Below are 25670 nucleotides of genomic sequence, written 5' to 3'. Positions count from 1 at the left end.
ACTATAACAATCTGTTTAATGCCTCAGATACCTCGGTGGCAGAGGAGCTGGGTCCTATTTTGAGGAACTTACGAAACGATGTCAGTAAACCAATTGACATCATTTGGGGTGGGGATTTTAACCTCCGTACTTGCCCATATTCCTTTACTAGAATTTGTGGATTTGATGGAGACAACGGGGAAAACAGAGCGCATTTTGTACATACTCCCCATGGTGACTCCTTTAATTCCCTCGTGCTGAACCTGGATCTTATGATCCACTCCCCGGCCCTAGATGCAGATGGTAAGCCTGTTCCAACTTTTGTAGGACCCAGCTCGTCCTCTGCCATTGATCACTTACTGGTTTCTACGCATTTTACTCCTCATTGTACGGTTCCCGTCGTTACTGATCTTGGAGGTAGTGATCACCAAGCAATCACCATGCTTATTTCTGCATGGGGGCCTAGTGCTAAGAATGATTATTTGGTATTAGAAGATGTTACCCCATGTAGACAGAATGGTTTCCGTATAAAGTGGAATCTGGATAACTCCGAAAAATTGCAAGCTAGAATTATTAAAGAGGGGTTCGCTGAAATTTATAGTTGCCTTAATCCCGAGGCCCCTAACGGGTGCATTATAACTAATTTCGTGGCACTCGGTGATGCTGTAAAAAGGTGCCTTATCATTACTAAAGCCCGAATTAGGAACCAAAACGTGGGCTGGTTTGATAGCCTATGTACTCAATCCCTGCGGGAACTCAAGCTGGCCTTAACAAAACTCCCGAGAGATAGGGAGGCCGTCAAATTACTTAGGCTTACCTATAAAAGTAATCTTGTACGTAGGAAGCAGGAACTCAGGGAACTTGCCTGGGATGCCCTGAACCAAGCATCGGTACTACGGGACAGTAGGCTGTTTTGGTCTACGGTTAACAGCCCTTTCCTTGCCAATGAAGAGTTTCCCAAACTGTCAGCGCAGGTTAGCGAAGCCAATTGGGTCTCCCATTTTTCTGGTATTTTTAACCCACCCGGGGGAGACTCTGACGGTCCTACTATCCCGATGTCTGACACTAGGATACCTTTGGATATTACCCTATCAGAGGTGGTTATCTCCCTAAGCAAGAGCAAAGGTGGAAAGGCACCGGGACCCGATGGGGTACCGGTAGATCTGTACAAATCTAACCCCAGTCTTTGGTGCCCACTCCTGACCCAGGTGTTTAATGCATCAGTCCTGGAGAACACCCCTCCTACTTGGAGTGAATCCTTAATTCTACCTATTTACAAGAAGGGAGATAGAGGCGAGGCAAAGAACTATCGCCCTATCTCCCTTCTTGATTCCTCCCTGAAGATTATGAGTAGGGTTCTCCTTATAAGGCTTGAGGAGTGGGTTGAAGAAAATAATATCATGGCTGAATCCCAATTTGGTTTTCGCAAAGGCTTAGGGACTACGGAGCAGTGCCTTAACCTTGACCTCCTTATAGGGAAATATACGAGAGCGAAACAAGGGTCCCTATTTCTCTGTTTTGCCGATCTCTCGAGCGCCTTTGACCTTGTGGACCATGAACTCTTGTGGTGCACTTTACTGGCCATGGGCGCCCCCCCGGCAATCATTCACTTTCTGGCTCGTCTCTATAATAAGCTGTCGGCCCAGATACGTTTTGGTCCGTCGGGTGAATGTACTGAGAAAATCAGGGTTAAGTCAGGCATAAGGCAGGGCTGTGTACTGGCCCCCCTGCTATTTTCCCTCTTTATCAATTCCATTGAATCTGAACTCAAAAAGGTCCAGGCAGATTCCCCTCAAGTCGGTGGACTTCCCGTACCAGTTCTGCTTTATGCCGACGATACGGTGCTTCTCTCGCGTACTCCAAATGGGCTACAGAAACTTATGAATACTTTTTATGATTTTATTAATGCGAGGAAATTGAAAATAAATAACACCAAGACCTTTATTATGGCCTGTGGTAAATGGATGAAGTCTGTTATGCCGTTCCATTTTAACAATCCTAATATTGAGGTAGTGGATAGGTTCTGCTACCTCGGTGTTACCTTTAACAACAAGGGGACATGGTCCCAGGAGATCTCAAATGTTAATGGTAGAATGGCCAAAAGCTCATCTGGTATTTTTCGATTCGCTGCAAAGCTAGGAAGCCGTCGTATACCTGATATGGTAGATATTTACAGGCATAGATGTGCGTCTATTGCTCTGTACGGCTCTGGTATTTGGGGCTATAGTCAGCATAGGATACTGCAAAATACCGAGAATGGGTTCCTTAGAAGATTGCTTTGCCTACCTCCCTCGGCACCTACTGTACTGTGCCATAGCGAAGTCTGTTTAAATTATCTGACTGATCTTATGGGAGTAAGACCCCTCATGGTATGGAGGTCAATATGGGCTAAAGAAGAGACTACTTTTTCTAGGAAGATTATCACCGATTGTTTGAAGTTGGACAAAGTCCTTAAGATTCCCTGGCTAAGCTATGTCTCTTCTACTTATGGCAAGGTATTTAATTTTGACATCATTAAGGATCCCTATTGTGCCGTTACTGTATCGAAAAAGGAACTTAAAGATGTTTTCATCCAAACTAAGTCTGATATGCGTAGGGTAAAGTGTACTACCATGTCTACCTATGTATTTTATCACACCACTAAACCTGAAGGAAAGGGCATGCCTATGTACTTAAAATTCATAACCAAGCAGTCCCATCAGTTTGTTCTGACACGACTCAGACTTGGTATAGTACATAATTTAGTTGCCTTTCCTGAGATGAAACTTCCTAGCCATTCCCCCTGTCCTTGTGATGGTCAGACTAGGCAAAGTACTCGGCACTTCATGCTTATTTGTCCACTCTATATGCACCTTCGCCGTCTCTATCTTAGACCTATGTTTTTAAGATTATCAGTGTATACTATTACCCAAGCCATGGAATTATTATTTGCACTTGACTCTGCAGACACCTGTTTTTTTACTGCTACTTTTTTACTCAAAGCCATTTCTCATAGGAAAAGTCTGGTGTTTTAAATCTTCCGAAATTTTTCATTTCTGAGCTATTGTTTTATTATAATGTTTGTATTGTGTTTTATTGTACGCTTTTGTGATTGTTTTTAATAGTCGAATAAAGCTTGAAATTGAAATTGATTGATACCCCCTGTTATACATTAGCAGAAGTTTGGAATTGACAACTGCGCCAGTGTGGGTACATCAGCATGGCCACACAGCACCTACATATCACAGTCAGACGGTGAGAGACTTGCATGCATTAGGGACATGCAATAAGTGGAATACTGGGGTGCAGTGCTCTCCCCTTCACCTTATCATATTAGATGGTAGGGCGGTGGGACTATAGGCGTTACATTTGCCCATACATGGGCAGAAGGGTACATTGGCAGGAACCTGCAATACAGTGGAATAAATAGGTTTTCCTTTTGGCCATTTCTATAAAATATATGCATACTATAAACGTGAGAGTGTGGGTAACAGGATCCTGCATTTAAGCAAGCCTGGTGGGCTGTGTAGTTTGTCACTCCAAACAGTGTGCTGTGGCTCCAATAGTGTGGAGAAATATCGGTTCAGAACACATATTGTGACAATTAACAGAACACTTCTTGCATTCATATTCAAGAATGTGCTGGTAAAATTGCTCATATGTTACTCCATGTCCTCACAATTCCAAAAGCATTAGCAGTGGCATCTGTTTCAGCACATTGGTAAACTTATAGCAAAACGTGGCTTTGGGCTGCTTACACTAGGGTGGGGACACCAGCAGACTGACTCAGCTTCTAACGATCGCGGTCAGACTGGGGGTTTTGCAGGCAATAAGCATTGAAATGTAGCAGGATTTAGGAGTACCCTTAGGGGACCTCAGGCCCTCTCCCCCACCCCCCGGTGGTCAGATATACCTTTGCCTTGGTTTAGGTTTCATCGAAGAGCACGCCATCCTAGACACCTCCCAGTCCGGATTCCGCAGCAACCACAGCACCGAGACTGCCCTCCTCGCCGCCACTGATGACATCTGCATGCTACTCAACCAGGGTCACACTGCGGCCCTCATCCTTCTAGACCTCTCTGCAGCCTTTGACCCTGTCTCACATCGCACTCTCGCAGCCAGACTCCACGATGTATGGATTCGAGGAACTGCCCTCAACTGAATCCAATTCTTTCTCTCTGGTAGAACCCAGAGGATCAGACTCCCTCCCTTCCTCTCTGAACCCACAGAGATAAACTGTGGAGTACCCCAAGGATCGTCACTCAGCCCCACGCTCTTCAACATCTACATGGCCCCCTTCACCGCCATCGTCAGAGAGCATTGGGTCAGCATAGTGTCATACGCGGACGACACCCAGCTCATCCTCTCTCTCACAAAGAGCCCCGAAGACACTAGACTCTGCTTCCAGGAAGGAATAGATGACATCACAGCCTGAATGAAAAATGGCTGCCTGAAGCTCAACTCGAAGAAGACTGTGGTCCTCGTCCTCGGACCCTCCACCTCCGGCTGGGACCCAGCGGCCCTCTGCCCTCGGGAGTCCACCCACCCCCAACGACCACGCATGGAACCTCAGCAGGCTTCCCTGCGTTGGAGATTGCCTGAGATGCGGACACGTTAAAATCGAGGCTCTTTTTTGATCAGGACGCTCTAAAGTTTGGATGCAATACCCTCAGTGTTCTGAATGGAAAATGAATTAAACAAAACCGTATGGACATAACTATAATCCAATTGAGTTCTTCTTTATCTCTATTCTTATCCTTAGCTGGGACCCAACTATTGGTGTTTTTCAATAAATAGAAAGCCTAGGATTATACTGATTGCAGCAATTACAGAAAACCCGATTTACTCCAACATCTACCTATATAGGGATCATTATCTGTAATAGAGATAATATACTATCTTCAGAAAATTTGTAATTGGATTGTATCACTAGAACTCCAACAGTATTGTCAACCCTCGCTCCTCTTTACCCCCTGGATATCTGGGTTTCTTTATCGGAAGTGGTCCTGAAGAAGGTGGCCTTGAGCCGCCGAAACGCGTCGACCAAGTGCGGGGTCTCTCATTGACCTTGGAGACCTGCACTCATGATTTTTCTTCCGTGTTTTAAATGTTGTGGGAATGTGTGAAGTTTGAGTGAGAATGTGGAGATTGTTATGAATGTGTTTGGATGTTATCTTTTTTCTTTTTTCCAGGGGCTGTTTCAAACATGTATTAGTCTTCGGTCATTTGATTTGTTAACAATGTCTGACTCATTTACATTTGATGTTATTTTCTTGTGTTCTCTTTTTCTGTATTTATAAAAATAATTTGTTTGTATAAAAATTATAAATTTCACCATATCTGATGAATTCTTGATACAATGTTATTTGAAGTAAATTTATGGAGCATATATTTATAAAAATGAAATAAATAATATATATTTTTTTGTAATATTGCAAGTTATGGTCTAGTTTTTGTCACCTTATTGTAGTAGTTGCATTTTTCAATTATGTGGTAGGTAAGGGAAAATTGTTCTTTCTTGTTTGATCATTTCATTCCCCTCCTTCCCTGGCTTTATTAAGTCTTGAGGGGGTCCCATCATTATTGCTAATGGAACCTCAGCATCATCCTTGTTCCTCCCTCACCATGACCCGGCTCGCCAACTCCATCGCCTCCACCCGTTTCAACTGCCTTTGTATCCTCCACAAGACCATAAAATGGATACCTCCTAAATGCAGATAGACAGTCACCCACACTCTCATAACCAGCAGACTGGACTACGGCAATGCCCTCCATGTTGGAATCAGCAGTGCGCAAGCTTCAAACCATCCAGAACACCGCAGCCAGACTCGTCCTCGGGACCTCACTGCATGAACACATGACCCAGCACCTACGAGACCTCCACTGGCTCCCCGTCGAGAAGAGAGTAACATTCAAACTTCTCACCCATGCCTACAAATCTCCACAGCTAAACACACAAGATGATGGACGGAATGTTGCACAATGGCAAAACATACACCCCCAGTCACAGATCTGGGTTTAATCCATCTTTATTTTGCTCACCAATCCACCCCAGTTCAGACATGGCCATATGCAAATCAGTCTTGACCCTGTGCCTCATGGGAACAGTCCAGACCGAACTGCCAAGCCATGTCTTCCCTGAACTGAAATCAAGCATCCTAAAACCGGTTTCTGGCTATCAGCCTTCAACAGCCAGGATAGCTTGACTTCAGTGGCGTAGTGAGCATGGGACCCACATCTGGGCATACCCTTCCCACTTAGGGTGAACAGCAAAACACACAAGATGATGGACGGAATGTTGCACAATGGCAAAACATTCACCCCCAGTCACAGATCTGGGTTTAATCTGTGACTGGGGGTCAGTGGTGGATCCTCCATGGGAGAAACATCCTTTACAACGCAACTTTGACCACGCAGTGCCTTTACGACGCAACTATTACAACGCAAACCATTACAACACATTGCGCTGGGGGGCCCTCTAGGATAGGGAATAGATTTAATTTACTATCCAACACCTTCCCTAGTGTCCACGGGGACTGGAGTTGGAATAGTAAATTAAACTATTCACTATCCAGCACCCCAAAGCACTATGCGTTGTAAAGGTTTGCGTTGTAATACTTTCGTTGTAAAAGCATGCGTGGTAAAAGCATGCGTTGTAATGTCATACATCCTTCCATGGGGGCGTTTGGGTGCCGCCCCACTGCTTTCTCGCCGTGTGAGAAGGCAGAAACAAATAGTAGAGAACTACCATTTGTTTCTGCCTTCTCGCACGGCGAGACAGCAGAAGTTCCTGCTTGAGAGAGTGGGAGGGGTTACTCAAGGGCAGGGGAGTGGCTTCCCCACTGTTGTTAATACTGTCTGTTTGGGCAGCCTGAGAGGCTGTCCAAACAGACAGTATTAACTGTATTAATAACAGCGGGCAAGCCGCTCCCCCCTGCCCTCGAGTAACCCCTCCCACTCTCCCTGTTTTCTGTATGCTGCAGCATACAGAGAAATGACGTGGTGTTGGGGCAGCCGGACGAACCAATCACAGCGCTGAGCTGTGGTGGAGGGGAGGGAGGCTGCCTGGCTTCCTGTGTGACGACGAATTCAAGAACAGGATGGCGCGGGAGTCAGGACATCTGGAGTCAGAACTAACTTGAAGTCGGGAAGGTAAGGTAAGTTAAGTTTATTGACTCAAATGATTGCTCGCAGGTGCGTATCTTAAAAAAGAAAAGGTCACTGTGTGTCTGTTAGCCAGAGATTACTGTTCTTGGGTTGCTGATTGCTGAAAATGTGCGACATGCTCGCCAAAAAAAACACAATCCATGTATTCCTTTTGCGTAAAAACATCAGCGTTTCCCCAAAAGTAACTTTTGTGTCCAGAAGAGGTCACTCAGTCATTTTCCACTCTCGCCTAGAAAGTACCAGCCGAGGACGTTTCCGGTTCATCGGGTCAAATCACTCATTCTGTCAAGCATACATTAAAATGCACAAGATGCATTTTCCACAATAATAACGCAAAGGTATCTCCTGTACCTTAAAAAAACCTAAATGCTTGCACTTCGCTTCCCTGCAGGAAAAAAACCATACCTCGTGTGAGACGTTTGTCATCCGAGTTAACTGCTCACAATAATGGAGTGATCACAAGACTGAAAAGTTTCCTCCTAACGCTTTTGCACTGTCCCGCTCCAGCCTACCAAGTGACTGCGGTACCGTTTCCGGCTTTTAAACCATGATTGTTCGCTCAAAAACTGTCTCTAAAGTCCCGGAACAGTCTGGACACAGTCCAGCTACCCCGAGGCGGAGTAGAGGAGGTGAGCACTCCGGCAAAGCACTAGGAAGAACTTTCACTGAGCTCAGTGAAACCAGTATATTAATGGCCGGCGCTTTGATTGTGCACTTTAGAAAGCGCCGAGCAACGTTAACAAAATGCTCATGTTAACGTTGCTCGTCGCCCTTTAAAGTGCACAATCACAGCGCCGGCCACTCTTTTCAACAAGCCTTGTTGTTGGCATAACGTTGCTTGGCTCTTTAATGTGCATAAACATAGATACATCTAAAGTCATGATAATGAGAAGAATGTGTTTTTAAAATAAAAAAGAGGAGCTTGGAGTATAAATTGCACACTAGTTTAAAGAGTAACTCAAAAAACAAGTATCTGGGCGTTGTCATTGAAAGTCGTGAAACATTTTTCCCACAGAAACTGCTGATAAAAGCATTTCACACAAAAACCGGAAATACAACATTAGACCCAATGATAAAAGTTATATGTGCCAAAGTATTGCCAACCATTACATATGGGTCTGAAGCAATGTTAGGAAGAGACCACACTCTTGGATTAACTTGTCATCAATATCTATAGCTGCGTTTTTGGCGCAGTGCTGTTCTGTGTTTGCTTTTGACTTTCTTCAAGTTGGCAATATTCGAATTTGCTTGTTCGGGCTCGCTCACTACGGTGCTCTATGAAATGCATTTTCCGCCTCACCACGTACAAATGTCACCAGCCGCCACTGCTGGGGGTGAATATTTTGCCATTGTGCAACATTCCATCCATCATCTTGTGTGTTTTACAAATCCCTCCACAACATTGGACCCAAATACCCCAACGAGAGAGTCTCCTTCCACATACCCAAAAGGAACCTCAACTCCGCCGATCTCACCCTAGTAGACACCCCCCACATCCACAGAAGTCCTTCGAGACAGATTTGAACCAGCGACTTAAGGATGTCAATCACTCCACTACAGTCCTCTGCTCTACCAACTGAGCTTTCGAAGGTGGGGATTGAATTCATTGACAAGGCGGTATATGGCATGAGAAGCGGGCCGGGAGCCAGTCCATCTAGGCAGCTTTCTGTTTCTAAACACTAACTCAAGGGCTTTATAAAGTTGCAAAGTCCACAATGGAGAATTTTATTTCCAAACAACACCCCCCTCAAAGGGGCTGAAAAGAAACAAGCTAAGTTTTTACCAATCCACAGGCACTTCTCAGACACATGAAAATGGGGAATAACAACCCTTAACCTTTGCAATAGTTCTCCCCCTTGGATAGTTCCAGGGCTGCCTGCATGGACACTTTTTTACAGGTTCTCACCCTGTGCACGCTTACTGCTGCTGTTACTATGCTTGCTCAGGGGGGATTGTTTCTGCCTTGCTCTACACATCTCCATGGTTCCCTGATGTTCAATGAAGTGCCCATCAATGAGGCGTTTCTCTAGGCAAAGCCCAAAAATCAAAAGAAACAGGTCACCTGCATTTGCCAATGCTTCTTCCATTCATCTGTTATGAAGAATAAGCTTTGACGACCAGCATTAACTTTTCTATCAGTGCTTTGTGTCTGTCCCTGAAAACGACACGTTTTATTAACAGGTGGCAAGTCAAGTAACGGAAAAAATGGATGTAATAAAAAATTTGTAATTTAGAAATTCTCAAAAAGTCTGTTTAGATGCGATTAAAATAAACCCATAGAGAATTTGGTGCTCGTGCTGGACCCAGGCAACATAAGATCTCTGAGGAGGCTGGTGGGGAGTGCACTTAGAGGCCAGCGGACCTTTAACTTTCACGATGAGCCTATATGTTGTAAACAGTACACTTAAATAAAGAAAGAAGCCGCTTCGCCGTCATATAAAACAATTCCTCATTCAGAGCCCGATCCATCATTTCATTTATGTAGCGTGGAAAAAAACAGTGGCATAAATGCATTTTATATATCATGCAGCCCTTTGATTTTGATGTCAATAATAGCCCTTCGTGCGCATTTCTTTTTTCAATAAAGTACACAGAAGCTGAGCATGAAAAGGCAGAAATGCTTCCCAAAAAGTGTGCGACTTAAAAATCGCCCGTGATTGATTTGAAGAGTTATGAGATTGCATCAGTAAATCTTTTACCTATAGGAGATTATGTAATTAATGAAAAGCGCCAGTACACAATAGCAGGCGTATCACATTGTAGATGACATTTAAAATAGAGGTAGAATCGTCATACTTTAAAAATATAGGCTGACTTTAAAAATAAAAATAACACCTCCCCGTCGGGGAATTGAACCCCGGTCTCCCGCGTGACAGGCGGGGATACTGACCACTATACTAACGAGGATCCGATACACAAGTGAGTGCTTAGCAGCTCCTTAACGAGGCTTCAAGCTGCCTTGTCCTGTCTATGACTGATGTTTCTGTTTTCCCAGCTCTTTGACACCAATACAAGCTCAACAGACACACACACTCTCTCCCACGATACACACACAAACACACTCCTCCCTCACACCTCACAACGACCCTCTCGCCTCCTAGCAGACGCTCTCAGCAGCATCCCCTGATGCCAGAGTCACCACAACCAGCTCCCAGGGCTGCTTCAGACGGGGCCCCGGACTGGCTCTTCAGCTCAGGGGCCCCTGGCTCTGTCTGATGAGGGGGCATTGCAGCGGGGGCTGGGGGGGCGGGAGACACCACCCCCCTCGCCCCCGCCGGAGGAGAGAGCTGGGCTGTAAAGGTGAAGAGGGGAGGCAGGAAAAGCCCCGGCGTGTGAGGGTCCGAGAAAGAGGCGCTTTCCATTGTGAATCAGAGGGAAAAAAAGAAGAGTTTGTAAAAATCCTTCGAGCCGGATTTGAACCAGCGACCTAAGGATGACAGTCACTCCACTACAGTCCTCCGCTCTACCAACTGAACTATCGAAGGCTCTGCCGATGAGCTGTCAAGGCGCTATATGGCATAATGAGTGGGCGCGGAGCCCAGATATCTAGCTCGCATTCTGCTTGTAAACACCGACTCCAAGGCTTGATAAAGACACAAACCCTAGAACGGAGACTTTCCTTTCCACAGCAGCCGCCGCCTCCCCGCCTCCCCCTCGCACCCTCAAAGGGCTGAAGAAACCAGCCCTTCTTCCATTCAGTTTCTGCTGGAAGGAGCCGCTCTGAGCTGCAGGAGTCCCGGGCTCGGCCCCCCTTGGCCCCTCGCCCCCCCCCCACTCCCGGAAGAGGCTCATGTCCCTCACGGTCGGTGCCTTGCAGTGTTTCTTTTATGTCCATTCATGCGCCCCCACTTTCACTGTGTATTTCAGCCTCCTAGCGCTCTCGCTGTAGTTTGTCTTCATGGCGCTGATTTTGATGTAACAAATGCATAATCTTCATAATAAATAAAAAGATTCGAGACAGAAATGAGCTTTAAAGTGACGGTAAAAAGCGCGCACTTTTCTTTCATGAGATGTGAATTGTAATAAAAGGACGAGAGCCCTGATTACTGGGGGGGGGGGGTGCTTTGGTTATTCGTGCATTCTTCTTTCACATGTGTGATCTGTTGAAACACCCGCGACTCTCGGATATTTCTATTCACATGTCCCCCTGATGGACGGCACTGGCTTCTGCTCGGGTATCTGAGCGCAGCATCCGCGCGCCGCTGTGTTTACTCCCGCTGTTCCTTCTGTACTGGGCAGGGGCTGCTCGGGTGCTGAGTGTTGATATAACTCTGTGGTTTAGACGGCAAAACGGATAAAATCTGTATTAGTCTGCAGGTATCTAATGTTACTGTAGTGCTATGCCATGCTCCCTGGTGGTCTAGTGGTCAGGATTCGGCGCTCTCACCGCCGCGGCCCGGGTTCGATTCCCGGTCAGGGAACTTCAATTTTTCCTCACGCTTAAATTCATTCTTTATTTTTTAAAACATATGCTGAGTTATACAATAATGTAGGTGTAGCGTCACGAGGCAGACAAGTGCTTGACATATAAAAAAAAACACCTTCTACAGGTGTTTTTGTTTTATTTAACAGAACATTCGATTATACTTTATACTTCCAGCCGAAAGGCGTCCTTTCCAGGCCGACTGTCTGTTGTGTGCAGCCACTGACCACGGATACTTTTGTAGTTTTTTGATTGATCTCTCGTCAATGCCATGAACCGTGTGATCCTTGACACATTGTTTCCGTGTTTTCTCTGAACAAGAGTTAGGAGTTCATAAAACCAGGGGTGACTTCGAGGTGAGGAGGTGTGTTTATACCTGTACAAGTGGGGACATTTACAGTTCAAGCTATTGATTCTCTGATGCACGTCTGTGAAGGCTAAAATTGTTACTTTATTTTTTTAAACTACTCCCTCTGATAGGTTATGAAGTCTGGGCTATGTTTACTCCAGCAAATAATGGGAAAACATGAACTGGAATATTTATATTCCGAGGACAGTGGCCATTGAGCCCAGACTGGTCACAGTTTGTTTTAAAACTGCTGCATATGCTGTTTGCTTAATGATATTCAGTGGAGCCTGTTTCTGAATTACACTGCACGGGAAGGACTAGTCTTTGAAGAGAGGAAGCTTACACTTTCCATTCATTCTCTTTTGCAGCTGATCTGACGTCCACCTAACGTCACTCCAGGAGAACATCTTCTTACTATTAAGGAAATATACGTTGCAAACTGATGCCATATTGGGCTCCATAGCTCAGGGGTTAGAGCACTGGTCTTGTAAACCAGGAGTCGAGAGTTTAAATCTCGCTGGAGCCTTAACATTTTTTAAATTCGAATAAAAAGCTTTTAATCACTTAAATATTCTAACCAAAAAAAATGCATTTTGCCTCCAACATTAAACTTCCAAGTGAGTGACTTTAGAACAAAGTAGTTCTTCCATTGCAATGAATGAACAACGTGAAACAAATATTCCCTTCCGGGTCCATCTGGACAGAGCTGGGTTCCCTGGAGACGGATGCTCTGACGTCATGATTCTTGTGATTGAATGTGAACTGTCTGTGCAGGTTTGTAAAGTTGAGCGTCTTGTTAGTTGTCAGCGCGCAATTCCCTGACAGGGGCAGAACATTGTCCAGGGCTGTGGCACACCCGGGCATTAAAGATGGTGCAGAGAAGTTTGCCGTCCATCAATCCCTTTGGTATCGCTTTGTTCGCCCTAAGTTGGCAGGGTGTGCCCAGACGTGAGTCCCTTGCTCACTTTGCCACTGGAGTCAAGCTATCCTGGCTGATGACGGCTGATTAGCCAGAAACCGGTTCCAGGATGCTTGTTTCCGGTCCAGGGAAGACATGGTTGGCAGTTCGGGCTGGACTGTTCCCACGAGGCACAGGGTCAGACTGATTTGCATATGGCCATGTCTGAACTGGGGTGGTGGAGTGAGCTAAAGAATGATGATGGATTAAACCCAGATCAGTTGACTGGGGGTGAGTTTCTGATTTGCTTCAACGCTCCGTCCATCATCCCCTGTGGTATCACGAAGTCTGCCCCAGTCACACGAGCCCCGGGGAGGCTGTGGAGGCCTTTGATACCAATTGTCACACAGTAGCATTTCCTGAGTTTCAGCCTCTCTTTCTTTGAGGCTCCTGCAGAGACAATGTTCCAGTAATCCAGTCTGGACCCCACCAAACCCCTGATCAACCCCTTGCAGCATCTTTCAAGGAGCCGAGGCAGGTCTGTCCTAGAACATGAGATGGGGAGTTACATAGTTTCCAACATTTGAAAAAAGATTCCCAGGACACTTTCAGCACAGGGCTGCAGCAGATAGAAAGTTCTTGTTTGCGTACCTGTGTGTGATAATTATGAACAGTTTCTGCAATACAAGTTGCCGGGACTGTCCCTGCGAAACTGGACAGGAGTCAACTATATAGTTACATATTTAACATGGACTGTGATTGGATTGCCAAATGATAGCACTGTGCCATACTCTGAGATGTATCACAGCAGGGGAGGGAGTGTGACAATTTACCAACTCCGCTGGCCGATGAATGCTGTGTCTACAACTCAGAATATTACAGCCTTCCATGCATTCAGGCAGAGGTAGGAATCTTTGATCCAAATGGCCTGATGTTACCCAGGGTTTATTTTGGTTATCCCTCGTACATTGAGCCCAGTGCCTCCTGCCTCATCAGCATCATTTGGAGCAGCAGACTGCACTTGCATGTAACCTGAACCAGAGGCCTTTTACCAATGTTCAATCCCAGCAGGGGAAGATCCCTGGTTATTCCAAATTGAATGTGTTTGAAATTAAAAGAAATAAAAACACATTTATATATTGCACATCTACCAAAAAGCGTCAAGGCACCTGATGCAGCGGAAGCAGTGTTTTTTTTTATTATCTGATGTCCCACACCAAGTACAATAACGGAAACGTAACTCCAACGACGGGCCCATAAATCTTTATTATTCGGTGAGCAGTATCTAAGGTCCTCCGAAGGATCTTTGGTAGAGCTAAAAGGGACTAAGTAATGAAAGTCGGAGAGCTGCTCTCCCACGAGGACCTGTAGTGAAAGACTAACCTATACATCAATAAACAACCGTAATATGTCAAATAACTCATAACTCATGAATAAAGGCAAACGCTGTTCTTTTTCTCAATATTTTTTATCGATGTTATTCAAAATATGATGGTAAATCACGAGTTCAGAGTAAATTATCCTCGCTTAGTTCTCAATGTCACAGGTTAATTCCACAACAGGCATAACATCTTGAATGCTCGAAATCATCAAAACGTCAGGTATAGAGGAGAGAAAGAGAGAGTGAGAGAAAACATCTGCATAGATAATTCTAATACTAATGCACAGCTGTGCAATTCGTTGTAAAGGCTAACCCCCCCCACAGCCGCATGGTATAGCACGAGCAGCGTCACCAGCCGATGATGTGCTAAGGGGCAGATTTACAAGGCCCTTGCGCCACTTTTGCGTCATTTTTAACATGGGAAAAGTGACGCAAAAGTGGCGTAAGAGGCTTGTAAATCTGCCACTAAGTCTTTAGGAAGAGTGTCTTAGGATTCCAGCAGGAGAGGCCAGCCAGAGGAATCAGGAATCAGCACAGCATTCAGCATACCACAAAGGCAGGGTCAGGTCACCAATCTTGTGAACGAGCCGACAAACACTTCCCCACAGTTCATTTGTATAGTACAGTGTTTCTTTATCTCTGATGAAATGTTTCTCTTACAACTCTCTACAAGCCTCTCCATTGGATAGTGACTATAGGATGACGATCTCCTGACAATGACTTTACAAATATTTCCTAGGCATGCTTTACCTAAAATTGTATAACTTCCTAGAGAGGAAGAGGAAGAACTACAGGTACATTTGTACATAAATGTTGAAACTGTTTCATCTGAGTCTACTACATCCTTCGCACAGGCAGGAAGGAACCTATAATGTTCTATTCAGAAATAAACTAATGTCTTTAGAATTCTGTTTTCTTTTTAGACACACCTTTGCCTCCCCCACCCACATGCCCCCCTCAAATCACTGCCCCGCCCCCATTCCACTTAGGATGACAGTTACCAAACTGTTTTTAATGTACTTCGACTGGTGCTTGTTTGACGCTTTCGGGTGTCGCTTCTGATCACCTTGGAGGGGGGGTCTCACTCCAGAATGAAACCTGCACCTGCTGCCCTCGTGTCCCTCGGATCCAGTATATACGGTAGTGAAAAGGCGCATGGCAAAACCTTTCCAGAGTGAGGCACCCTTTCACCTTTCCATACATGTTACGGGTTCTCATTAATGAAACCAGTGTGGAAAAGAAGCAATGCAGAAAACAGGCGCATTTAATCTTAAAACAGAGTCACAAATGTTAAAAGTTTGAATCTCCCTCTCGTTCCTGTTAAACGTGCATTGAAAAATAGGCTAAGTTATTACAAAATGTCCCTTTTGAAAGCAAGGAATTTGTATTGAAAATAATGTTTTGCAGAAAAAAGAAGAATATTTTGTAAAACTAGGGGACACCCGGATTTGAACCGGGGACCTCTTGATCTGCAGTCAAATGCTCTACCACTGAGCTATATCCCCAGCTGGGTATGTTAGAAATGTAAAATATTAAACGCCTGTTTCGTGTTCCTGATGAGTCCTACAGATGTTATTTCAAGGCGCGCCACGAACTCAATGTTCCAGTTTTGTGTGCGTGCACACTGCCTTCTGTGAAATGGACTTTGTTATATTTCTACGTGTGGGAGCGCCTAGTAAGCCGCTAAAATGGCGGAAGGGAATGTGGTGAGGGTTGTATGTTCCCCCCAATCCTCCAGGGGAGGCGCGATGAGTTCTGGCCATGGGGGTCTGAGGTTTCTTTATCATATTTTATTTTTATTTTAAGTGTTTTTATATAGCGCAGACTTTACCCGAAGGTGTCAGAGCGCTTCACAATAGGAACAGTAGTGAAACATGAGGAAAAATTACAAGTCAGCATGTTACAAAAGTAAACGTTACTTTACATAAGGCAATAGTGACAATTGTGCATGTTTCAAGAGCAAACAAAATACAAGATCGCGCGCAGGAGAGCCGAAGACAACGCCGAAGACTAGCCAAAGAGTGGCCCGTCTGCGCCCGTCCGCGACAGGACGGGGCCAGGGACCAAGTACTCTGCCCCTTGTTACTATGGACTGCTCTATGTTCGCCCTTTGTATCAGGTACTCACCTCATGCTCTTCTGGCGCTACAACCCCAGGGGAAACATAGTTGCACTAATAGAACGCCAATATGTCCCGAGGGTCCCCTTTCCTGCATTAAATGCGGATTCCAAGCTACTCACTCCAACATCATTGTTGGACAGCCCAGAGACAGTATAGACACCCAGGGAGGCTGGAAAAGCTTTCTGTTAAATGTTAGATCACTCCCTAAACATCATATGCAATTATGGGACACTATTCACAGCATTCAGCCTGAGATATGTTTCCTGACAGAAACATGGCTGAAACCCCATACTATCCCCACTATCACCTTAGGGATACCTATGGGATATAAAATCCTTCGTCAAGACCGCCCTGAGAAGGTAGGAGGCGGGACTGCCATAATATATAGAGATGCATTAAATATTAGAGTTTTAGAACAAGTGATGCTACCTACCATGGAAGTAATAATTTTTCATCTAAAAATCAGCCCCAAGGTACATTGGAAAGGAGCATTAGTCTATCGGCCACCTGGACCCAACGCTGGGTTCTCCCTTGCCCTTACTGAACTGTTAGCCCCCTACATGAAAGCTAACAAAAACTTTATTTTTCTTGGAGGTTTTAATTTTCACACTGACATTGCTGATCACCTTGATACGAATGTATTTTTGACAGATCTTGCTCTTCTAGGTCTGCATCTCCGAAATAGTGGACCTACTCATTCAGGTGGTCACACCCTGGATCTGATTTTTACTACCCATCCCAATGTTCACTGTCACCCTCCTAAGCACATTTATTGGTCTGACCATAAAATGGTAGATTTCTCCTTGTTACATTTACCTAATCCCACAAATCACCCTGCCACACAGTCCACTAAACGTAGATCATGGCATAAAGTTACTCCTGCCAGGTTCACACAAACCTGGAAACAGCCTATATTCTCAAACTCAGATAACATCGATACTGCTCTCTCAAAGTTTAACTCCACACTGACGGCAGCCATTGACACCCTGGCTCCTCAGAAAAATGTAAAAAAATCTACCATAGCTAAAAGGGAAGCATGGTACACTGAGGCCCTTAAAATAGAAAAGCAGGGATGTAGAAAGTTGGAGAAACTTTGGAGACGGACAGGCAATGGGGAAGATAAGAATCGATACTTGGAGGCTATGACCACGTACTATAAAAATATTAAAAAAGCAAGAAAAATAAGCCTCACCTCCCAAATTGCAGAGGCGGGCAACTCTACAAGAGAACTATTTAAAATCATTCAGACCTTCACTAATCCTGTGGTGTGTGAGAGCCCAGATACTTTCACTCAAGATCTTTGTAATGAAATATCTCAGTTCTTCGAGGATAAAATAGAAGGGATATACAAGAAAATTATCGCAGTCTCAGGTCCCTTGGATACCGAGGCCCCTGAAATCTCCCCAATGGTGACTTCTGGGAAAACCCTTCATGTAATCCCTGAAATAACCATCAAAGATCTGACTGCACTTATCAACCAAATGAAGACCGGCTCTCCTACTGATCTGATACCCGCCAAACTAATCTCCCCTCTGAACGAGATATTAGGACCCTCTATTCAGAAATTGCTGAACCTCTCCTTTGCCGAGGGACAACTCCCACAATCCTGGAAGGAAGCGGTAGTGAACCCTATACGCAAAAATTCCACCTTGCCCTGGTCAGAACTCTCCAACCTCCGCCCAATTTCTCTCCTCCCTTTCATCAGCAAACTGGCAGAGAAACACGTTAACACCATCCTCTCCAGCTTTATCGAGGCGACAGGGGGCCTGGACCAATCTCAATCTGGGTTCAGGCCCAACCACAGCACTGAATCGGCCCTTCTTTCTGTGACAGATAAGATCAAAATGTCACAGGATAGAGGCGGTTCCATGATCCTGGTGCTGTTGGACCTGTCCGCAGCCTTTGATACCGTGTCCCATAACATCCTTCTCAGCCGTTTGCAGGGAGTAGGAATTGGAGGCTTAGCGTTTTCATGGTTGGAGAGTTTCCTCTCCGGGAGATCACAATCTATCAGCTTGGGCCCCTTTCGTACCATCTCAAGGGTGCTCACGAAGGGGGTGCCACAGGGCTCATGCCTTAGCCCTACATTGTTTAATGTAAATGTGGCCCCCCTTGCTGAGATTGTGCGGAAATATGGGTTCATACCGGTTTCCTACGCTGATGACACCCAGCTCCTCTACCCTTTCAGCTCCCTTGGCCCCAAAGTCAAGGAGAACTTTGCTGAGGGTATGAGGGCAATGTCACATTGGATGGCTGTGAATTGCCTCCAATGTAACGTGGGAAAAACAGAAGTCATGCTCTTTGGCAAGGCGAGTCTCCTCTGGTCCCCAGACTGGTGGCCAATAGATCTGGGCCCAGTACCCACATCCAAACCTCATGTTAAGAATCTAGGGGTGAAGTTGGACCAAAAGTTGACCTTAAAGGAACACACCAATTACATCGCAGGGTTGTGTTTCCATACTATCGGCCTTCTCAGACGTGTCTTCCCGTATCTCCCTGCCACCTATAGGAAGACACTTGTACAGGCCTTGGTCACCAGCCGCCTGGACTACTGCAACGGCCTGCTGACATTAGCAAATGCAGATGCAGTAGGTCGTTTGCAGGTAGTCCAGAACACAGCAGCGAGATTGGTCATGAGTGTACCGGCCAGGACTCCCTCTAGGCCCTTGTTGGAAGAATTACATTGGCTCCCCATACGGCAGCGCATCAACTTTAAGATATGCTGTACGGTCCACAAGTGCCTATATGGAGCAAGTCCTAAATACCTGTCACAATCCCTTGAGCTGTACCAGCCTAGCAGGTCTCTCCGCTCAAGCAATCAAGCCCTTCTAAAACCCCCTGCTACAAAGAAATCCAGACAAGGAGACCGTGCTTTCTCCTCGGTTGGACCTGCCTTATGGAACAAGCTCCCCACCGATGTAAGAATGACCACCAACCACCTGTCTTTTAGAAAGACATTAAAGACCCTTCTTTATCAAGAAGCTTTTCTGTCCTCTTAACCTCTTGTGTCACACTACCTGATGATCCTATGGCTGGCAAAGCGCGGAGATACCCTTACGGGATTGATTCCAGCGCTATATAAGAAATTAAAATAAAATAAATTAAAATAAGAGGGAAAGTGACGTGTGTGTGTATGTTACAAAAGCGTACAAAATACAAGTAGAGGTATAATACCGAACTAAATGGCAGATACTCCAGCACAGGAACAAACGTTACGTAACGTGAGACAATGGTGGCAAATGCGCATGTATCAATAGTGCCAACATCGGCCCAGACCCCAACCTGCTCACGACAACTTCCCAAATAACAGACACCACACAATGTTTTTTGTTGGAGAAAGTTGTTGCAGCTTTATTTGCATAAACATTATGCCAACATGTTGGGTTATCTTACGGGCGATCCAGGGTCAGTGTAGTGTCTTGAAACTAAGTCAAATATCTACATGCCAAGTCTGCTAATGACCCTTGCACTTAGGGGTGTGTGATTTAGAGTCACTTCTTTACTCATCTCCTTACTATTCTCCTCAGAAACACCTCCTCCTCCCAGGCCTTCAAAACTGACCTCAAAGTTCTCCTCCTTCAAAGACACTTCCAAATTTAATTCATGCCCATTCTATTACCTGAAGGACTACCTTATATTTTAGAGAATTCTATTCTCCTTGACTATGGAAGTGTCTTTCCAGTGTGTTCTTGTGGTTTGAGAGTCTGCCCTATATTGCAGTATTATCCTTCTACTTGAGCTTGGTACTCTATTGTAAAATGCACACGCCACTTTCCTCTTGTAACACACTGTTTGCTAACTCTTACATTGTGTTTGCTTCCAGTACTTGCACAAGTGCCACCATTGCCTGCGTAACATTAGTTCTTGTGTTTGAGTGTCTGCCATGTATTGCAGTATTTTACTTCTACTTGTACTTTGTACACTTGCATGACATTCACACATGTTACTTTTTCCTCCTGTAATGCACCGATTGCTACCACTTGTATTGTTTGCTGAAGGTAGTCACGTTGCTTCAAGTAACTTGGCGTTTGCTAATGTACTGTGTTCATTTATAGTGCTCCAGTCCCATGATCAGTTCTGGTCCTATTGTGAAGGGCTCTGACACTGTAAAATAAGTCCAGTGAAATAAACGTGAACGAACAAGGCTGTCCCATGATTACCTATTGGAGTGCTCTTTCTGACATTAACAACGTTCCATCATCAAACACTGCATTGCCCTGATCAGGGATAATTAAAAATTTGCAAACATTCGTGACAAGAATTTTCAATTCTATTAAGGACACGGAGGCGAAGATTATGCTTTCTCGATTTCTTTACTACCAACAGCAGCCAATAGGAACATAGTAAAGAAAACAGTAAACTACAACTCCCATGAGCCCTTAGGCAACCATAAAGACTACATGCTATATAAGTCACCATAGAGGACAACACTTCCTCTTTCTTTGTCCAGGAACTATAAACAGTCAAAGTCATTGAAGAAAGTACCGCCGACCATCCTGAAGGAAAGTCCGAAGGCAGAACCGCAAAGAAGTCCAACAGGAAAACAGGCAACCATCCAAAAGCGCAGAAGGTGCATCAGGAAACACAGCAAATCCAGGCTCCAAGGCGCGGAAAACAGTGCAGGAGAGACCAAGATGAAGGATCACTTCTGGTCCGAACCTGAAAGAAAAACAGAGCCGTAACACATATCCCCAAAACCTTGGAAGGTAGCATCACATAGGGTGGGGAAAAGATCAATGCAAGAAACAATGCAGATCATAGTAAAGCAAAAATGCAACATAAACAATGCAGTAGAATACAAATGGGTGGGATAATCTTCGCCTCCGTGTCCTTAATAGAATTGAAAATTCTTGTTACGAATGTTTGCAAATTTTTAATTCTATGGCAGGACAGGAGGCTCAGATTATGCTTGTTCAAAGCTGGTCCACCACAACAGAGGCAATATCAACAATGGGTTTGAAGTAAAATGTCTTAAACACAGTATCAGAAGGCCAATCAGCTGTCTTCACAATGTCTTGCAAACTTACACCAACATGAAAAGCCTTAGAGGCCATGGCACCCCTCGCGGAATGAGCGCCAAAAATGGAGACATCAATTCCTGCCTCAGACATAAGCCAGCGCACCCAACGAGCCAGAGTAGCTGGCGCCACAGGCTTAAAAGGCTTTTGCAAAGCAATCAACAACTGTCCAGCCATATCCTGACGAAAAGGAGCAGTACTCACCTCATAATATTTTATGCAGCGAACCACACACAATTGCGGATTGTGAGGAAACGCCGGGTAAGTGACAGTAGACAGATTAGTCTTGGTACGCCTGGAAACCGTAAAAGTAACGCCTTCTGGGGAAAAAGAACGACCCGCGAGATCCAACGCGCGGACATCCGAAACACGCTTACAAGATACTAAGCATAAAAGCATTGTCAATTTCGCAGACAACTGCTTACGAGACAGAGAAGCGTTGGGAGGCCAAGCTTCCAGAAAACGTAACACAATGGAGACATCCCATAGAGCGACATATTTCGGACATGGCGGTTTAGCCATCCGAACACCACGCAGCAATGTAGAGATGAGAGGATGCTCCCCAACAGGCTTCCCGTCGACCAAATCATGGCCAGCAGAGAGAGCGGAGCGAAAAGAATTGAAAGTCCTGTAAGCAGAACCAGCAGAAGCGATGGAAGCAAGAAAATTAACCACTAGAGAGACATCTGCTGAAGCGGGATCCAGATTCCGTTCAGAACACCAATCACACCACCGACGCCAAGCGGACGTATAACGCTTGCGCGTGTTGGGGGCCCAAGCTTCATTGATAAATCTCTCAGCGTCTCCAGATAAGCCAGGGACTTTCCAGCGTTCCCCGAAAGACGCCACGCCACCAGACGGAGCTGGCCCGACAGAATTAGAGGGTGTGGATGGAGCAGAGGATCCAACAGCAAGTTCCACTTCGTTGGAAGCAGGAATGGAGTCGAGCAACTCATTTCCAGAAGGTCCGGAAACCACGCTTGAGCTCTCCAAAGAGGAGTGATCAGAATGATCTCCGATAGAAACTGTTTCGTTCTGGCCAAGACTCGCGGAATCATCGCGAACGGGGGAAATGCATAGCAAAGCTGAGGAGGCCAAGTCTGCAGAAAGGCATCCGTGGCCAGAGCCTCCGGATCCGGACGCCAGCTGTAAAACCTGGGCAGGTGAGTATTGAGGCGAGAGGCGAAGAGATCGATCCAAGGGCGACCCCAAAGGCGAGACAGGGATCGAAAGACCCGAGGGTGAAGGCGCCAGTCGCTGAAGTCCAGCAGATGGCGAGAATTCCAGTCGGCCACTTGATTCTGGCGACCTGGGAGATACTCTGCAATAAGAGTGATCTTCCTCTGAAGGCAGAAATGCCAGAAATCCTTCGCAATCTCCGCTAACAATTTCGACCGAGTCCCCCCCAGTTTGTTCCCATATCGCACCGCTGAGATGTTGTCCATGCGGAGCAAAATGCAACAGCTGGTGGCCTGTGGAGCAAGGCTGCGGATCGCAAATGATCCCGCCAGAAGTTCCAGGCAGTTGATGTGAAGGGCTAATTCGTCTTGAGACCAACGGCCGCCCGTCGTCAAGTCCCCGCAACGGGCTCCCCATCCCCACAGGCTCGCATCCGATTCCAAAACCAAGTCCGGAGTTGAGCCGAACAGGGCTTTCCCGTTCCAGGCTTCCATGTGATGGAGCCACCACATCATTTCTGATTTCGCATCCTGGGACAGAGGAACAAGGTCGGAATACCGAAGACCCTTCTGCAAGTGTCAGATTTTGAGACGTTGCAGAGCCCGATAATGCAGGGGACCCGGAAAGATCGCCTGAATGGAAGAGGCGAATAGCCCGACAACCCGAGCGATCGACCGCAACGATACGTTCGGTGCAGACAACAGTGACTTCAACTCCCTCTTGATAGACCTGACTTTCTGGGCAGGTAAAAGAAGTTGGCAAGAGACTGAGTCCACAAGGAAACCCAGAAACTCTATTGATTGAGTGGGTTGCAAATGAGACTTCTGCGGATTCACTAGAAATCCGAGAGACTGAAGTAGATCGATTGTCCAAGATAAATGGGAACGTAGTTGCAGCGGGCACTGAGCCATCAAAAGAATGTCGTCCAGATACACTATCAGTCGCACCCTCCGTGCACGCAGTGATTCCATGACTGGTCGCAGGAGCTTCGTGAAGCACCATGGGGCGGACGAGAGACCGAACGGGAGAACCGTGTACTCGAACCATTCCCCGACCATTGGAACTGCAGAAAACGGCGATGAGGCGGAAAGATGGGAATGGACAAGTAAGCGTCCTTCAAATCCAGGCGAACCATCCAGTCGCCCTTGCGAAGAAGATCCCTGAGAAGATGGATGCCCTCCATCTTGAAGTGGCGATAGACCACCCCGTTGTTGAATTCCTTGAGGTTGAGTACAAGACGAGACCCTCCCCCTTTCTTCTCCACCAGAAACACATTGCTGACGAACCCCTGTGGATGTAGGGTCGTCCGCACAATGGCCCCCTTGAGAAGAAGAGAATCGATCTCCTTGGATATCACCTCTCGATCTCGTTGGGAAAAAACAAGGGGAGAAGGGACGGGACCCTGAAGGGGTGGGTGGTAGAACTCGATGTGGTACCCCTGAACTGTTTGCAATATCCAAGCATCGTTGGAGATCGAGCGCCAATTCTTTAGAAAACACTGAACCCTGCCCCCCAAAACAACACTGTCGTAAGGAATCAAGCTCACCTGTAGCGGAGTAATCTTGTCGTCCTCCTTGGCTTCCACCGTAGCCTCCCTTGTTGCCTTGTCCTCGACCTTTACGGGAGGGGTAGAAGGTCGTCTTAGACCCGGAATAGGACTGTTGATGCTGCTGACGCTGTCCGCCTCCACCCTGGTGGGACTGTTGGCCACGTTGTTGACCAGAACCTCGGCCGAACGAACGTCCCCCAGATCGTCCGCCCTTGGCAAAAACCGGGCGGAACGCCCTGCGCAAGGAAGATTGTGCCTTGTCGAGGCCACTAAAGGTCGCCACAAATTTTGTCAGCTCCTTCAAAAATGGCTGACCAAATAGTAGACCTTGAGCCAGAGCACCGGACTCGGACGTAGCAAGCTCAGACAAGCGTGGATCCATTTTCAGCAAGATGGAACGCCTACGTTCCGTTGAAAGGGCACAGTTTGCGTTCCCCAGAAGACAGATAGCCCGTTGGGCCCAACCAATAAGTACATCGGGGTCAATGCCAGACGCCTCCCCTTGGGCTTGATACCCCAGATCCAGGATTTTCGTCAGGGGACCAAAAAGATCCAGCAACTTGTCCTGGCACAGGCGCCAGGAACGGTCAATCCCCTTTTTCAGATCTTTATTAAATTTTTTAAGGTAGGTCAAAATCGTGGGGTCAACCTCCGGGGTGTCAGCCAATTTATCCGCCAACTCCGGAAGAGGGCACTCGGAGCGTAACCGAGAACGCACCTCCTGATCGAAAGAGTCACGGATAAGGGCTTGGATATAATCCGCGACCTCTGGAGCAGGGCACCAAACTTTGGAATTAGGGTGTATGATATCTGTAGGCTCAAAGGTCAAGACCGGTGGATGGGAAGAGGCGTCAACAAAATGTTCTTTTCTGGATTTCTTAGCAGGAGGGGGACCAGAGGGACCTGAAGATGACGATGAAGAGGTATCGTCCGTGTCAGGAGGCGGAAGATGAGAATGACAAACTTTAGCAGGGGCAGACAAAGACTTGGCCAGTCTTACAAAGTCCGACCTGTGAGGATTACTGGGCGACTTAGAGGAATGTTTGGAAGCAGAGGATGGAATCCAACCCTGTTGTTGGGCATAGTCGGTCAAATGACGCTTCAGTGGCCCAATCGCTCGGACCAGCGCAGTATTGACTGAATGTTGAACGCCCTGGTCAAGTGCATCGACCAAATCGTACTCAAACGATTCCTCCGGCTCCTCCTCATAATAATACTCCTCAGCGTCAACATATCCTGCCATGGTTTCGAAAAAACAATGCACACCACTGATGAAAAACAGGTAAAAAATATATAAATATATAGATATATATCTATATGCCCACAGAAGACCAAAAAGGCAAAGGTCAGGTCACAACCAAGCGACCCTGTCAGGGGGGGTGACAGCCCCACGCAAGCTAGAGAGGTAGAGCAAGAACTCGACCAAAACAACTCGAATAGAATGTGGAGGGACCAGCTTGCGTATGAAAGACACCCTAGGCACCGCCTCTATAGATTATACAGCCCAAAACCTTCCGTGAGGTAGAGGGCGTCAGAAGGAGCTCTCCGGCAGACAAGTGGGCAGAGGCAATTGAAGAAAACGCCGCCTCGTAGCGTGTCTGGGCTCCTGTCACACGGAGCGTCAATA

At 46.3% G+C, this 25670-nt stretch overlaps 5 non-coding genes across 5 annotated transcripts; 2 read left to right on the top strand and 3 right to left on the bottom strand.

Annotated features, from left to right (window-relative positions):
• Nucleotides 1-9960: 9960 nt before the first annotated feature.
• On the bottom strand, nucleotides 9961-10032 carry TRNAD-GUC (transfer RNA aspartic acid (anticodon GUC)). Its single transcript has one exon. It is a non-coding gene; the product is annotated as a tRNA-Asp (tRNA).
• A 492-nt stretch (nucleotides 10033-10524) lies between these two features.
• TRNAY-GUA (transfer RNA tyrosine (anticodon GUA)) lies at nucleotides 10525-10610 on the bottom strand. The gene is given in 2 exon segments: nucleotides 10525-10560; nucleotides 10574-10610. It is a non-coding gene; the product is annotated as a tRNA-Tyr (tRNA).
• Nucleotides 10611-11474: 864 nt separating this feature from the next.
• TRNAE-CUC (transfer RNA glutamic acid (anticodon CUC)) lies at nucleotides 11475-11546 on the top strand. The gene has a single exon. It is a non-coding gene; the product is annotated as a tRNA-Glu (tRNA).
• An 804-nt stretch (nucleotides 11547-12350) lies between these two features.
• Nucleotides 12351-12423, top strand: TRNAT-UGU (transfer RNA threonine (anticodon UGU)). Its single transcript has one exon. It is a non-coding gene; the product is annotated as a tRNA-Thr (tRNA).
• Nucleotides 12424-15609: 3186 nt separating this feature from the next.
• TRNAC-GCA (transfer RNA cysteine (anticodon GCA)) lies at nucleotides 15610-15681 on the bottom strand. The gene has a single exon. It is a non-coding gene; the product is annotated as a tRNA-Cys (tRNA).
• Nucleotides 15682-25670: the final 9989 nt, after the last annotated feature.

Source organism: Lissotriton vulgaris, chromosome 1_1 (genome assembly GCF_964263255.1).
Source record: "Lissotriton vulgaris chromosome 1_1, aLisVul1.2, whole genome shotgun sequence".
Classification (NCBI taxonomy): Eukaryota; Metazoa; Chordata; class Amphibia; order Caudata; family Salamandridae; genus Lissotriton; species Lissotriton vulgaris.
This window is presented reverse-complemented; position numbering and strand designations above follow the sequence as displayed.